Source organism: Heterocephalus glaber, unplaced genomic scaffold (genome assembly GCF_053883595.1).
Source record: "Heterocephalus glaber isolate CG9 unplaced genomic scaffold, H.glaber_assembly_v1.0 deba00001594, whole genome shotgun sequence".
Classification (NCBI taxonomy): domain Eukaryota; kingdom Metazoa; phylum Chordata; class Mammalia; order Rodentia; family Bathyergidae; genus Heterocephalus; species Heterocephalus glaber.
The window spans coordinates 5,224,803-5,238,313 of NW_028258369.1; the positions used below are offsets into that span (position 1 = coordinate 5,224,803).

General features: G+C 39.0%; 1 long non-coding RNA gene and 1 pseudogene across 1 annotated transcript in view; both read right to left on the reverse strand.

Moving 5' to 3' along the window:
- The window catches only part of LOC110347167 (uncharacterized), a 174,500-nt gene that overhangs the window by 62,596 nt on the left and 98,393 nt on the right, over positions 1–13,511 (reverse strand). The gene's annotated exons all lie outside the window — the stretch shown is intronic.
- LOC110347166 (methionine-R-sulfoxide reductase B1 pseudogene) lies at positions 10,956–11,376 on the reverse strand (annotated as a pseudogene).

Here is a 13,511-nt window from a genome sequence, read left to right on the forward strand (position 1 = left end):
TACACATGCTCAGAGCCATTTCTGTCTATCACACAGTTTTAGAAATCCAGCGGGAAGCTCCATAAATCAGTACCAGGCACTAATTCTTAGAAGATTGTATCCTAGGATGATGGCTGTGAGTGACCTGAGCTTACCCTCTGAGGGCTGAAAACCACTCACAGACCCAGAGGGGCCCATAGCAAAACTGTGATAACATTTCTTAGTTCACTGTGTCCTGTCAGTCTGGGAATCCTATACCAGGGCATCCATCATAGAGGTATCCAAGCATCATTTTAAAACAACATTCATCTTTTAAATATTATAAAAAGCATACGCTTCAAGAAACTTTAAAAATATAGATAAGCATAAACACAAAAAGTGCCTACAATCTGAATACTAAGGTATGTGATCTATTGATATATTCAAGTTTTTATTGAAGCATAATCACACAGAAAACTTTATATAAGAACACTATTTACACTTTGGTGCACATCCTTATGGCCGTTTTTAGGTATAAACATGCACATTTTTACCAAAATAAGATAATAAGGTGGGCACCTTTTTATTCCCCATATTTTCATTTTTATTTACAATATGTTATAAAAAATGAACATCTTTTCAGGTCATTAAATATTCCTCTCCAATATTTTAATAATATTCCATTATTAGCAACACCATAACCTATACTTAGGCATTTACATTGCTTTCATCTTTGTGATAAACATCAATGTGGTGAACATCCTTTCAGACATTTTTACATACCGTACTTCCATATTTCTGAAACACTCAAATTTTACAAAACTCAAAACACATCTTGAAAATACAGCAAATTAATACATTTTCCTTAGATGTCATTGTTTTCTGTGGCTAATATTAAAACAACCAGCCAGCCAATAGCATTGCAAAAATTTAGATTAATTAATTAGAAACTTAAGATCCTCAGAACAAGATCTGTATCTTTAAGCATATACAACTTGGTCACAATGAGGATTAGATGAAAGAAAGGTACAAATATAATCAAACATGTCTCATATACAAGGGGTTATGGAAAAATACAGTTAATGTTCAATTTTTTGAAAACTTCTTACAGTAAAAGACACAATGGGTTAAAAATAGGATAAGTGTATTCAAAATGAGGGGTGGTATTTTGAGGGGGATTAATGGCAATGTGTTTTCTACCACAATAAATATTTTCATTTCAACATTCACTGTATCATTCACTGTATTTTATGATCACCCCTTGTTAATCAAACATTTATGTCAATTGCTGTCAAATAAAAGCATCACAGTGTGTCCCCACTACCTTATGCACTGGATCTGGCAGCATGAAACTTCTGGCTCTGCCCCAAAGTCAAAATAACCATGAAAGGGAAATGTTTTGAATTGATTCAGGCCTGGAGGCAGCCATAACAGCACAATTAAAGACATTCACAAAAGAGTCCTTCCTCATGAAAGACTTCCAGAACTAATTCAGAAAGTGGCAAGAATGATGGGGTATTACTGAAGGTAGGGAGAGTATTTTGAAGGGGGTTAATGGCAATGTGTCTTTTACTGTAACAAATATTTTTAAAGTTTCAACATTAACCATTTTTATCATAACTGGTAGATCATAGTATCTATAAAAGTGTTTAATTGGAAGTTTCAACTGAAACGGTAGGACTTTGAATACCAAAGGGACATGTAAGATTGACTAATATGAGAAAACTTCATACTAGGAGATATATCCAGCTAGATACTTCATCCATATCAAGGACATAAAAGGAGAATGTTAGAATTAAGAGAATTTGAAAGGAAGACAAATTTTAATCTTTTGGAGACAGCTGAATCTTGAGTCCCCCCACTGTGATTTCTGGGAGGCTGGGTTAGGGTGGGAGTACTACCTCTTTTCCCCAAGTAGAGTGAAATGGGTTCCACAGACACAGCCTGAGCTTCATGTGTACTCAACAGCAAGTGGCACACAGTGAACTGATGTTGACATAATTTTGAAAGCGGTATCAGATTAAAAGGCTGCATCTAGAAAGTAAACACACTCCCCCCCTCCAGCGGTAGTGTAAATCCCAAAGACTGTATATCAACTTTGCCCAAGATGGCAGCCTGCCGACTGCGGAGCCCTCCAGGACTAAGAGGTTGTGTAGTGTGTCACCAAACAGAGGGGGAAGAAGAGATGGAGACTGTTAAAATCAAGAGGGGTCACAGAACCCCCACAAAAATGCTCTGAGATCATCATCTTCAAACATTTGACCAGGGATAACAAAGCCACCCTGAAACGGGGCCAGCAAGATTTGTTTTCTCTTCTTTCCCCTCCTCTCCATCCATCTTCCAATTTCAAAGACATCAGAAAACTGTGGGTAGAAAGCTTGGAAAGAAGACAAAAAGGGGAAAAAATTTAAGTTTAATTCAGGTTTGGAAGATCTCAGAATGAACAATTCTGACTGAATTGAGACTGGGTTTACAAACTAAATTTACCTTACAACTTGTTTTTTCCTACAGGTGTCCAAGAAATCTTGGGGCTTGGTCAAATTTTTATTCATAGTTGGAAAAGAACTTTTCATAAAACAAAATGAAAAGGGACAATGGTAGAAAAAAAAATAAAGATGATGTTTTCTGGTTTCATCCGAAGAGTCTTGTCTATTTGATGTACCAGTTACTTAGCCAACATTTGTGGAAGTTTTGTGGGCCAAGAATTGGGCTAAACTTTTTCTTTTTTGTACCCCAGATGGAACTCAGGACCTTGCACTTGTGAGGCAGGCAGCAGAACCACTGAGCTAAATCCCTGGCCCCTAAACTTCTTTATTCTGTATGGGGGCGAGACTCTACCACTGAGCTACATCCCCAGCCCTTTTTATTTCTTTTTACTTTTTGAGACAAAGTCTCACTAAGTTGCCCAGGTAGAACTCAAACTTGTAATCTTTCTGCTTCCGCCTACCTCAGTGCTGTGATTATAGTTGTGCTCCACCATACTTGGCTTTGGCTAAACTTTTTATACATGATTTAACTAAATTCTTAGAACTCCATAATAGGTTCTATACTTACACTCATTTATAGTTAAAAAAATAAGGTCAAGAGACATGAAGTGAGTTATTTAAGATTACATATTAAGGTCAAATTCGGAACTGTTTGGCTCCATGACCCATGCTTGGAACTATTGCTCTAGTGAGTTATTGGTAAACACACCGGTAGGGGAAGGACAATTCTCAAATTAAAAGGATTGAATTATCGCACAACCACTAACCTGAACATATAGGAAAAATTACCAAAATATCTTTAGCATCAAAATGGCAAGCAAAATGCTTGATCTGTTATTACTCAGGGCTTATAGCAGCTAAAAAGTTTCAGCAATACTATATTGCATACAGATTCCAGATTAGACATGTCTGTGGAGTGTCCCCATGTAATCGCCATAATATTTTATTGTAGAATAACAGCATAGGTCCTGATCCCGTGTTCTTGGTAAATACTGAGTATCTGTAATCCATTGTTGTAAGGGCTTAACATCCCCTGTGGATGGCCTCAGCCTCAAAGTAAGTTTTCCAAGGCATGGCATCAATAGAAACTCCTTTGCTGCAGATTTGATTTTTATGAATTGGGATCAACAGAATGAGCATACAGTGACCACAGTTATTAGGGAATGCTTTCATCAGCTAAAGCCAACTGGAGGAGGGAAAGGGTTATCCAAATAGCCCAGCTGTATGTCTCTGCTAATTGTGATTTAATCTCAGTTTATAAAAGCACCTGTGTTACTTGTCATGGGTCTTAGTCCTGCCAACTACTCCACACAATACCAACTCTATGCGGGGGAGTGGGGGTAAATTAAATGATGTATGTCAGTGTCTAGAGGGATTAGGGTAATATAGGTTCATTTTCACAAACATCCCGAACTACATTTTCAATCTGTCTTTCCAGAAATGAAATTCTACAGCACCATCTACCACCTCCACCTCTCATGGCAGGCTTAACTCATCTTAAGTCACAGGGCTATATTTTCTCCTCTGCTTTCCCTGAAATGGATACTTCTTTCTTCCTTTTCTGGAAGAAAAATGGATAGTGCTTTACGCCTGAGAAGCTCATAACAAATTGTTAGTTGTACAACTTCTTTTGGTTTCCCTTCAGTGACATGTCAAAATGTAAATCATCTTTCCTCCTGGACCTCAGGCAACATGACACTTGAGCATAAGATCATCTGTTCTTCCCTTCGCTGGTCTCATCGGCCCACCCTCCTTCTCTTGCACTGTGATTCTATTCATCTTCTCTTTCACTGCCTTCATCCAGAGCTTGAGGGCAATTGTCAAACTCTCTTATATACTGTGTTTCATGTAAGCAAGAATGAAATGCTTGTTTCAATTGAAAGCATTTCCTGGTACTACGAAAAGATTTTTCTGCCTTCCACAGTGGAACAAAGGTTACATTAAAAGATATGCTACAAAGAAAAGAATCTCAATGTCTGCAATCTTAACCAAGGAAATCAGAATCTGAAATTGTACAGTGTATCCCCAAGAACTCCCAAATGCTTCGCCCTTCTCTGAGAACCACTATGCAGAGCTTTGAGTGACAGGCAGTAATGGTACAAGCCACAATTGAAAATCTGCTTGCTTCATTCTTTGCATAGACAGCAACAGGCTGATAGAATGCAACTGAAAACATAATTTCGATGGGAACATACAACACGTTTCTCCCAGGAAGGAGTCGGGGGGAGAACAGCGACATGACTTGATCCAGCCAGCAGAGGGCGCGTCTTACACATATAAGTATAAACCAGCCTTCCCTGGACGCTGTAAAGGCCGCCTGTGATTTTTGTCACAAATTTCCCATTTTCGAAAACTACATCCAAGCCTGCTTGGACAAAACTCTGGTATAGTCACTCAGTTCTCTCCTCTTGTCTAAATAAGACTATTTTCTACTGCCCCAGGTCCAGACACTCAAACTGCCACTTTTCTGCCCTGCCTCTGGCATGGGAAAGAAAGTGAAGATCAACTCCTTCAAAAATAGCTTCCCAGAAAAGAGTGGCCTGTATTCCCAAGCAGGCTTCATTTGTTTAAGAGACTTGCACCTAGAATTTCTTGATCAAAGCTAATGTGCTGTAAATTTCTTCATTTAACAGACTTAGTCTGTTCAACTCTTGACACTGGGAATTGGGATTTCCCAGAACTATTAGCACTACACAGTAGGCGCTCCACGCCAGCCAAGAACAGGGGATTAACAGGTATTTGTCTCAGCTAATTTCACTCTCTATACCAGGTCTATAGAGACTGGGGCTTCTTGGCCGAGTGTGTGCCACCCTGCTAATTGGCTAGGAATGTAACTACTCCCGAATGCCAATGGAGCAGGGGTACTCCACAGCCTGAAGAGGCTTGAGGCAAATGGAACCTTATGATGGGTATTCAGGAAATCTGAGAGTTGCTGGGCAGCATTGTAATTGTAAATGGTTCATTTGCCAACTTCTACCTCCCACTGGCTATCAAACACCGATCCCTGCAGATCATGTGGTGATGGTTTGTAAAAATTACACTCAAGGACAATTGCATCTGTGAGATCCTGTAGTAACAAAGAACTGCCATACAATCTATTCAGAATGCATCTGCAGAGTCAAAGGACTACAGGTAACTCCCACAAAACACATCATAATTCCCTGAGTCAAATAAAATCACCATAGCCATGAGGATATTCACAAAGTATATAAATTATTTCTGGAAGACTATAAATAAAGGGAAAGTTGTTCATTCTTTTCCACATGCCCTAGTCTTCCACTCCTTGCTAATAATTGCTCTCTTAATATGTCCTACTTGATAAAGGAATTGAAGAGTCAAGGGCTGGGGATTTAGCTCAGTGGCACCGCACCTGCCTCACAAGCACAAGGTCCTGAGTTTGATCCCTGGTACAGGGAAAAAAAAAGGAATTGAGTAAAATATTAAATACTATTATAGTTATGATAACTAATAACTATGTGTTAGTTATTATGTAACCAATTATCCCAAATTTAGCAGCTGAAACCAGCAAATGTTTATTATCTCAGTTTTTCTGATTAACAGAAATCAATCCAGGAGCAGCTAGGCTGGGTGGGTGTTCAGTTTCTTGTGAGATTGCAATCAAAGTGTCAGCCAGGGTTATAGTTACCTCAAGGCTCAACTGATAGAGAACTCACTTCAAAGGTCACTCCCATGGCTGCTGGCAGGCCACAGAAGATCCACTTCCAAGCAAGCTCACTAACATCCATGTTACGGGCTATTTGTGTCCCTTCAAATTGATATGCTGAAGCCCTAATCCCCAATGTGCCTGTATTTGGAGATGGGGTCTCTAAGGAAGTAACTGACATTAAATGAGGTGGAGCCAGGTCTGATAGGACTTTAATGTCTTTATAAGACAGGAGAGAGCACTCATACTTTCATGTTCTCTCATTCTCTCTCCCCCATCCCTCCCTCCCTCTTTTCCTTCCATTCTTTCTCTCCCTCTCTCTCCCTTTCTGCTTCTCTTCCTCTCTCCTTCCCTTTATCCTTCCTCTCCCTAGTATGCACACAAAGAAGAGGTCATGTGAGCACATGGCAAGATGGTGGCCACCTACAAACCAAGAATAGCTGCCAACTTGACTGGGGTTTTTAGCCTCAAAAATTGTGAGAAAATAAATTTCTATGGTTTAACCTACCTAGCCTATGATATTTTGTTATAGCAGGCCAAGCTGACTAATAGACCCCAGAACAAACAGTCCAAGACAGAGTACCTTGAGAAGGAAGCCACAGTTTGTATATAACTTAATTCAGAAGTGGTGTCCCATTGCTTCTGCCACATTCTAGTCATGATATGCAGGTCAATATGTCCAGCTCATATTCAAGGGGAGTGGATACCAAAGCATGAATACCATGAAGCAGAGACTACAGGAGACCATCTTGGAAGCTGCCAACCATGCTACATAAGAGCAGATTTATTGAATAAAAACAAGTCTATAGTTATACTATTACAACTGTATATATTACAATACAAGCAGTCCATGTTACATTATTAGCATTTATAATGAGACAAAACTGAACTCCAAATTGTGAGTGTATTCTGACAGCTGGTTTATAATTTGGGAGCCTGCTGCTTTATAATCTCATTCACCTATGTGCTTTTATTTTTTCCCTTTTCCACCCTCTAAATATTAGATTTTTTTATATCGGGAATCAAACTCAGGACCTTGCGCTTGCAAGGCAGGCGCGGTGCCACTGAGGTAAATCCCAGGCCCTCCTCTAAGTAGGTATGTGCATATGGATACCACTTCCTGTGTCACAGATCACCAGAAGAATGAACAGTTCACCATTTCAAGCACATCGTCTGGGCTATCTACCACATCTGCAAACCAGTAATAAACCTATTACAAATTCCATCTTTTTTCCTACATTTGGCTACATTTTTATTAATTAATTGAGCCCCTCTCAATACTGTCATAATAATAATAGTAACAATAATACATTTCTAAGCATGCTTACTTTACTACACTGAACTTTAGTGGTTCCATTATTATTTCTCCACTACGTAGACCTTGGGATATGCTTTCATTCATCTCATCTTTATTCCTACTTCTGGAATAATTCTTGAAACAGAAACTTAGTCAAAGATGAACACTGGGAATATAAAGTAAGCAAATAGATGAAAATGTTCAATGTCAGGTTTACTCTATTATGTATAAATTTTTTCAACACATGAGCTTCTTGACTATAGTTCCTGAATTTCCTTCACTGTATGCACTGAGAAGATATTAAGGCTCCTAAGGTAAATTTGATAATTCTACTGTGTTAAATTTATGTTTTGTGTGTAATATAAAATGCATTTGACAACATTCTTCAAATTTCTAATTTTAACTTGTCATTTAAAAATAATTCCAACATAATGGAATATTTAAATATTAAATTCTTAGTTAAATAATTGCTCTTTGTGATAATGAGATGGTATACATAAAAGCACCTGCCACTGTAGCCGAGAGCTCAAAGTCATCTTTCGAATAAATGATAGAAGTTTAATTCTAGTTATAAAGTATAAATAAAAAGGAACTTAAAAAAAAAACCCAAAAGAAGACAAAGTTGACCCTGCCTTGCTCCAGAACTGGAAATAGGAAACAGGTTCTACTGACATGCAGTTCTTTGGCTGCCCCATCCCATTAACATACAAATCATTAATACTATGCAAATCAGTAACACAATCAAGATTCCCAGAGTAATTTCTATTCCCATGTCTGCAGAGAGATCTAGTCTAGTTAGTTGTACAGACAGAGCTTCCGGAAATTTTGATTAATTAGGAGAAAGCATGGTAGTCACAAGAAAAAAAAAAAACTTGCAGTTAATCTAAGTTCAGTTAGTCAAAGTTAAAAGGAAGAGAATCATATAGGCTGCTTAACCTTAATCTTGTACATGGAGAATTCCATTCCACAGACACCAATGTAACTGTGACTATAGTCAATCAGCTCATGAAACTAGGCCACTGGGTAAGGCCGATATAGTAAGGAGTTTGAATCCTTTTAGCATTCCTACTGAAATGTAACCCCACAGAGCAGACCTGCTTGGCCTAGAGTCAGAAGGGAGGGGAGAGTCATCCTCCTCTCCTATAAATAATGATATCAATAGTCTCCAACTGAAAACCATAGAGACTCAAATGGAAAAATAACATTTAGGAGAAAAAAATTCCTGTTTTAATTTGCTACTGCCATCCAAGATTTCTATGGGACAGTCAAATTTCACAATTACAGAAAAAAAAGAAATAATATTTCATTTTGAAAACACAGCTATTAAATGAATATACACTTGATCTTAGCCAAAAGACCAAGAAGTGATATTATTAAATGAAAATAAAAATAAAAGCAAAATATTTTCATTAAACAAATGGTAAAATTTTTTTCTCTTTTTAACATCTCTTAAATTTTAAAATAATCATAGATTTCTAGGACGTTGCAAAGAAGGAAAACAAGTGTATCCCATGTCCTCTACACTCCTATACTTTATACGCTCCATTTCTCTCAATGGCGACATCCTCCATAACTACAGTACAATATTAAAGCCAGAAAGCAGCCATTGGTTGAATATGTGTGTACAGTTCTGTGCCATTATATCTCCTCTGGGGATTCATGTAACCATCACTGCAATCACGATACAGACCTGCTCCATCAACACAAAGACCTCCATCGTGCCACCACCCCTTGAGTCATATCCATCCACCCACCAGCCCTACCCTTAAGCAGCCAGTAATTTGTTCTCCATCAATCTAAGTGTGTCATTTTAAGAATGTTTTATAAGTGGAATCACATAGTATGTGACCTTTTAGATGGCTCTTTTCATCAGCATAATGCCCTTGAGGTCTGTGAAAGTTGTTGCATGCATAAACAAATTTTCAGTGGTTGCTCTAGGCATTACGTGATACATTCATAACAGTCTATTAATGTAGAAATTTTACCAGTTCAAATTAAACATAGAAATTTTACCTCCTGTTAAGTCCTTCTACCATCCCCTATTTAAAATATAATTATCTGAAATATTTTCTTTAGTACATCAAGAGCCACATTATAAAATGTTATGTACTTTTTGCTTCAACTGTCAAATATAGTTAACAAAATTCAACAAGAGAAATGAAACTTATTTTATGCAACTATATTTTTGGTTTTTCTTCATTCCTAATACTTTAGATTCTTTCATTTCTTTTCCATTCCAAGACATTCTGTTAGTCAACTTTTAGGGGTAGATCTTCTATCAGCAAATTCTTTTAAGTTGGGTTTTATTTTTGAGTCTGAAAATGTCTTTATTTTCCTTTCATTTCTGAAATTTACTTTGCAGAACATAGAATTTGTGGTTAACAATTTTTATCTTTCAGCCCTTGAAAAATGTACCATTTCTTTCCGGACTCTGTGATTTCTAATGAGAAATATTTTATCATTCAAATTCTTTCTCCTACAAGTAGTATCATTTTTCTCTGGCTGCTTTTCACGGCCAAGACTTGATTATGATGTAGCTTGCTATGGATTTGTTGAGGTTTATCAAGTTTGGGATACTCTCAGCTACTTAACTCTGTAGATTTATGTCTAAATTAGGAGAATTTTTAGCCATTGTTTCCATGACTACTTTTTTAGTCCTATCTTCTTTCTTCTTCCTGAGAGCTTTTGGTACAGTCCTATGAATATGTGAGTCCTCAATTTCCAATATATTTTTTCTTTGTCATTCAGAAGGAATAATTTTAACCTTCTATTTTCTTTTTTTTTTCCAGGTTTTGTCTGTTTATTGATTTCTACCTGATTACTCCAGAAAGCACTCAAGATGGGGGAGGGAAGGGCAGCACCACCCACCCTCCTGGATGACAAGAGCTTCTGGACACTGACACAGAAAGGCACAGCAGGCAAATCTTGGGAAGATACATCTCTGCAAGTGTGAACTGGAGGGAGTGACCCCATAGGCCCTGCTGAGCTCATCAGATAATGGTGCAACAGCAGCTTCCCCAGCCTGAGTGAAGCAAGCTCCATCTGCAGATTGTGCAACATCTTCAGGTTCTTCTGCTAGAGGACGATGCTCCAGGGTGTGGCTCATCAGCTCGCTCCCCAGCAAGTCACAGATCATCACCACCCTGGCTGGCCTAGAAGGGGTTTATCCAGAGCAAATCATGCAGTGACCAGGGCTGAAGCAGCTGGCCAGGGCAGTCCCCTTTTAAGTTCTGTGTCATAGCACAGCCTGGGGAAGATGGACATAAGCTTTGGTGAGGACCAGGGCCCCAAGGGGGAGGTCCAGAAAGCCAAGGAGAGGGGCAGCAAGCTGATAAATAGAAAAGGTAGAAGCACAACATTTTCAAAGGTGAGCTGAGCCCAGAGCTCACAGACTGTAAGCCAGACTGGAGACTGTAAGCCAGAGGCTAAGAAGGCCGGCAGCGTGTACCCTGCCCCAAGGCCTATCCTAGCAAAAGGCTATGGACTATTCCAAACAAGTGCTTTGCCGTGCAGACCCTGTTCAGAATGCTATCTAAGTGTCTAGAGTTCCAGTGTCAAGTTGTGATGGCCAGGTTAAGGTCACAGTGCGTGTCTTTCTGGGGTGGGTGTGGGCTGCCCATCTAGTGCCCCTGGGAGGCTGAAATTTCTTTGTCTTTAGGGATAAACTTCGGAGAGCTGCTGAATATTCAGAATCGAGATTGCCCCTGCTTGGGGCCATCATTCAAGAACTCGTGACCCAGCCCATTGCCACACCTGCCACAAGATACCTTTAGGGCTCCAGGTCTATTGCGCTCCTGACATTTGGCCACACTATCAGTGTGGATAGTATCCATGAATGCCGGCCATGGAGAGGAGTGTGCATACTTTGAGCAGCTAGAGAATAGCTCATAGCCACACTTGGCACACACATAGATACCTGGTTCAAAATGGTTCTGGAAAACCTCGCCCTCGAAGAAGCTGCAGAAAGACATGGCCTTTAACCTTCTATTTTCAAGCCACTGATTCTTTCCTCTATCTTCTTCAGTTTGCTCTGTGTGTGTGTGTGTATGTGTGTGTGTGTGTTACTAGGGATTGCACCCAGGGCCTTTGCACTGAGCTAAATACACAGCCCATTTTTTATTTTTTATTTTGAGACATAGTCTTGCTAAATTGTGCAAGCTGGGCTTGAATTTGTAATTTTCCTGCCTCAGCCTCCCAGAATACTAGTATTACAGGTGTGTGCCACCTTGCCCTGCTTCCTGCTGAGTTTTTATAGTTTGGTTATCTTTTATTCAATTCTAAAATTTCCATTTTTTTTGTTTGTTTGGGTTTTTTTTAGTACCGGGGATCAAACTTGGGACCTTGCGCTTGGAAGGCAGGCTCTGGAACCACTGAGCTAAATCCCCAGCCCCTAAAATTTCCATTTGATTCATTATATTTTCTATAGGATGTATTTCCTCTTTTGCATTTTCTAAAGTCAATAATAACAATCCCAACCATGAGGTCTCATACAAGTGAAGACTTGTTTTAATCAAAAGTATAGAGTGGCAAAACAGAAGACACAGTGTCACAGTGTTAGCTGAAGATACAACAGCCAGCAATGAGAAGCCAGAAACTAATACTCTCCTGGCAAGGAGACACATAGAGCTGTAGGCCTTAGTCATGAAGAAACCATGGCATTTCTTTCCTTGTGTAAGCTTTAGTTCACTAGAATAGAAGGCTGCTACACAATTATTCACTGGTCAATCCAATCACCAGTGGCTTCCCCAGATGCCCAACAGAGAAAGAGCCTGGGGCATGACACCAGGTATCTGAAGAAGTTTCTACTGTCAGTACTACAATTTCAGTTGATATTACTGGCAGATGTGGGGGGTTGAAACTGATGCATCAACTGAGAAATGGACAAAATATAACACAGAGCTTTATTCTATGCTAAGACTCCCTTCCCATCATTTCTTACTAACCACTTAAAATGAATTGGAGAATTTTATCATGATTTCTTTCCTCTAGAATAGTTTTTACAAGATAGATATTATGTGTTCCTCTAAATCTTGGTAGACTTCATTTGTAAAACACCCAGGCCTGGTATCTATGCGATGTTTGGTGGGAAGGATAAGCTATTTGGGGGATTTTATGACAAAATGTTTGGCTACTAAGTAAATTCATTTAGTGAGTATGGGTTTCTCCATGTTTGAAATTTTCCTTTAAAGTCATTTTTTGCTAATTGGTATTTTTAAATAAAATTATCCATTTTTTGTCTAGGTTTTGAAATGTTATAGCCCAGTGGATCCCTTTTACATAAAAAAGAGTATTTAAAAGTGGGGTTTTTTTTGGGGGGGGGTTGGTACCGGGGATCGAACTAGGGTCCTTGCACTTGCGCGGCAGGTGGCGAAACCACTGAGCCAAGTCCCTGGACCAGCATTTAAAAGTAAAGGAGATGGGCTGGGGATTTAGCTCTGCGGTTTTGCCGCCTGCCGCACACGCGCAAGGACCCGAATTCGATCCCCGGCACCAAAAAAAAAAAAAGTAAAGGAAAAGCGGGTGTAGTGATGCATGCCTGTAATCCTAGCATTCAAGAGGCTGAGGCAAGAGGACTACCATGAGTTCAAGGCCAGCCCGGGTTATATAGTGAGTTCAAGGAGAGCTTGAACTACATAGTGAGACACTGTCTTTAAAAAACAACAACAAAAAAATTAAAGTAGAGGAAAAAAAATGCTAGAACACTAAAGAATCTGCATGATAACCTAAATAGGGAGTGTGCTGAAATAAAAGAGTTAGTAGGATCCACAATCTCCTAATACAATAACCTAAAATGTTCCAAATGGATTAAAAGTAACCCATTATACAAGAACCAGGAAACTCACAATTTGAGGGGGGAAGACAAATCAACTAATGCCAACACCAAGGTGAATCAAATGTTGGAGTTATCTGACAAGAATTTTAAAGCAGCTTTGATAAAGATTCTTGAAAAAGCTGTTAGAATTTTTCTTGCAACATATGAAAAAGTAGAAAATCTCAACAAGGAAACTGAAGTTATAAAATACAATCAAATCGAAATTTAGAATGGTAAAAAACAGCCTAGCATGTGGATGGCCCTAGGTTTTATCCCCAGAACCAATGATAATAA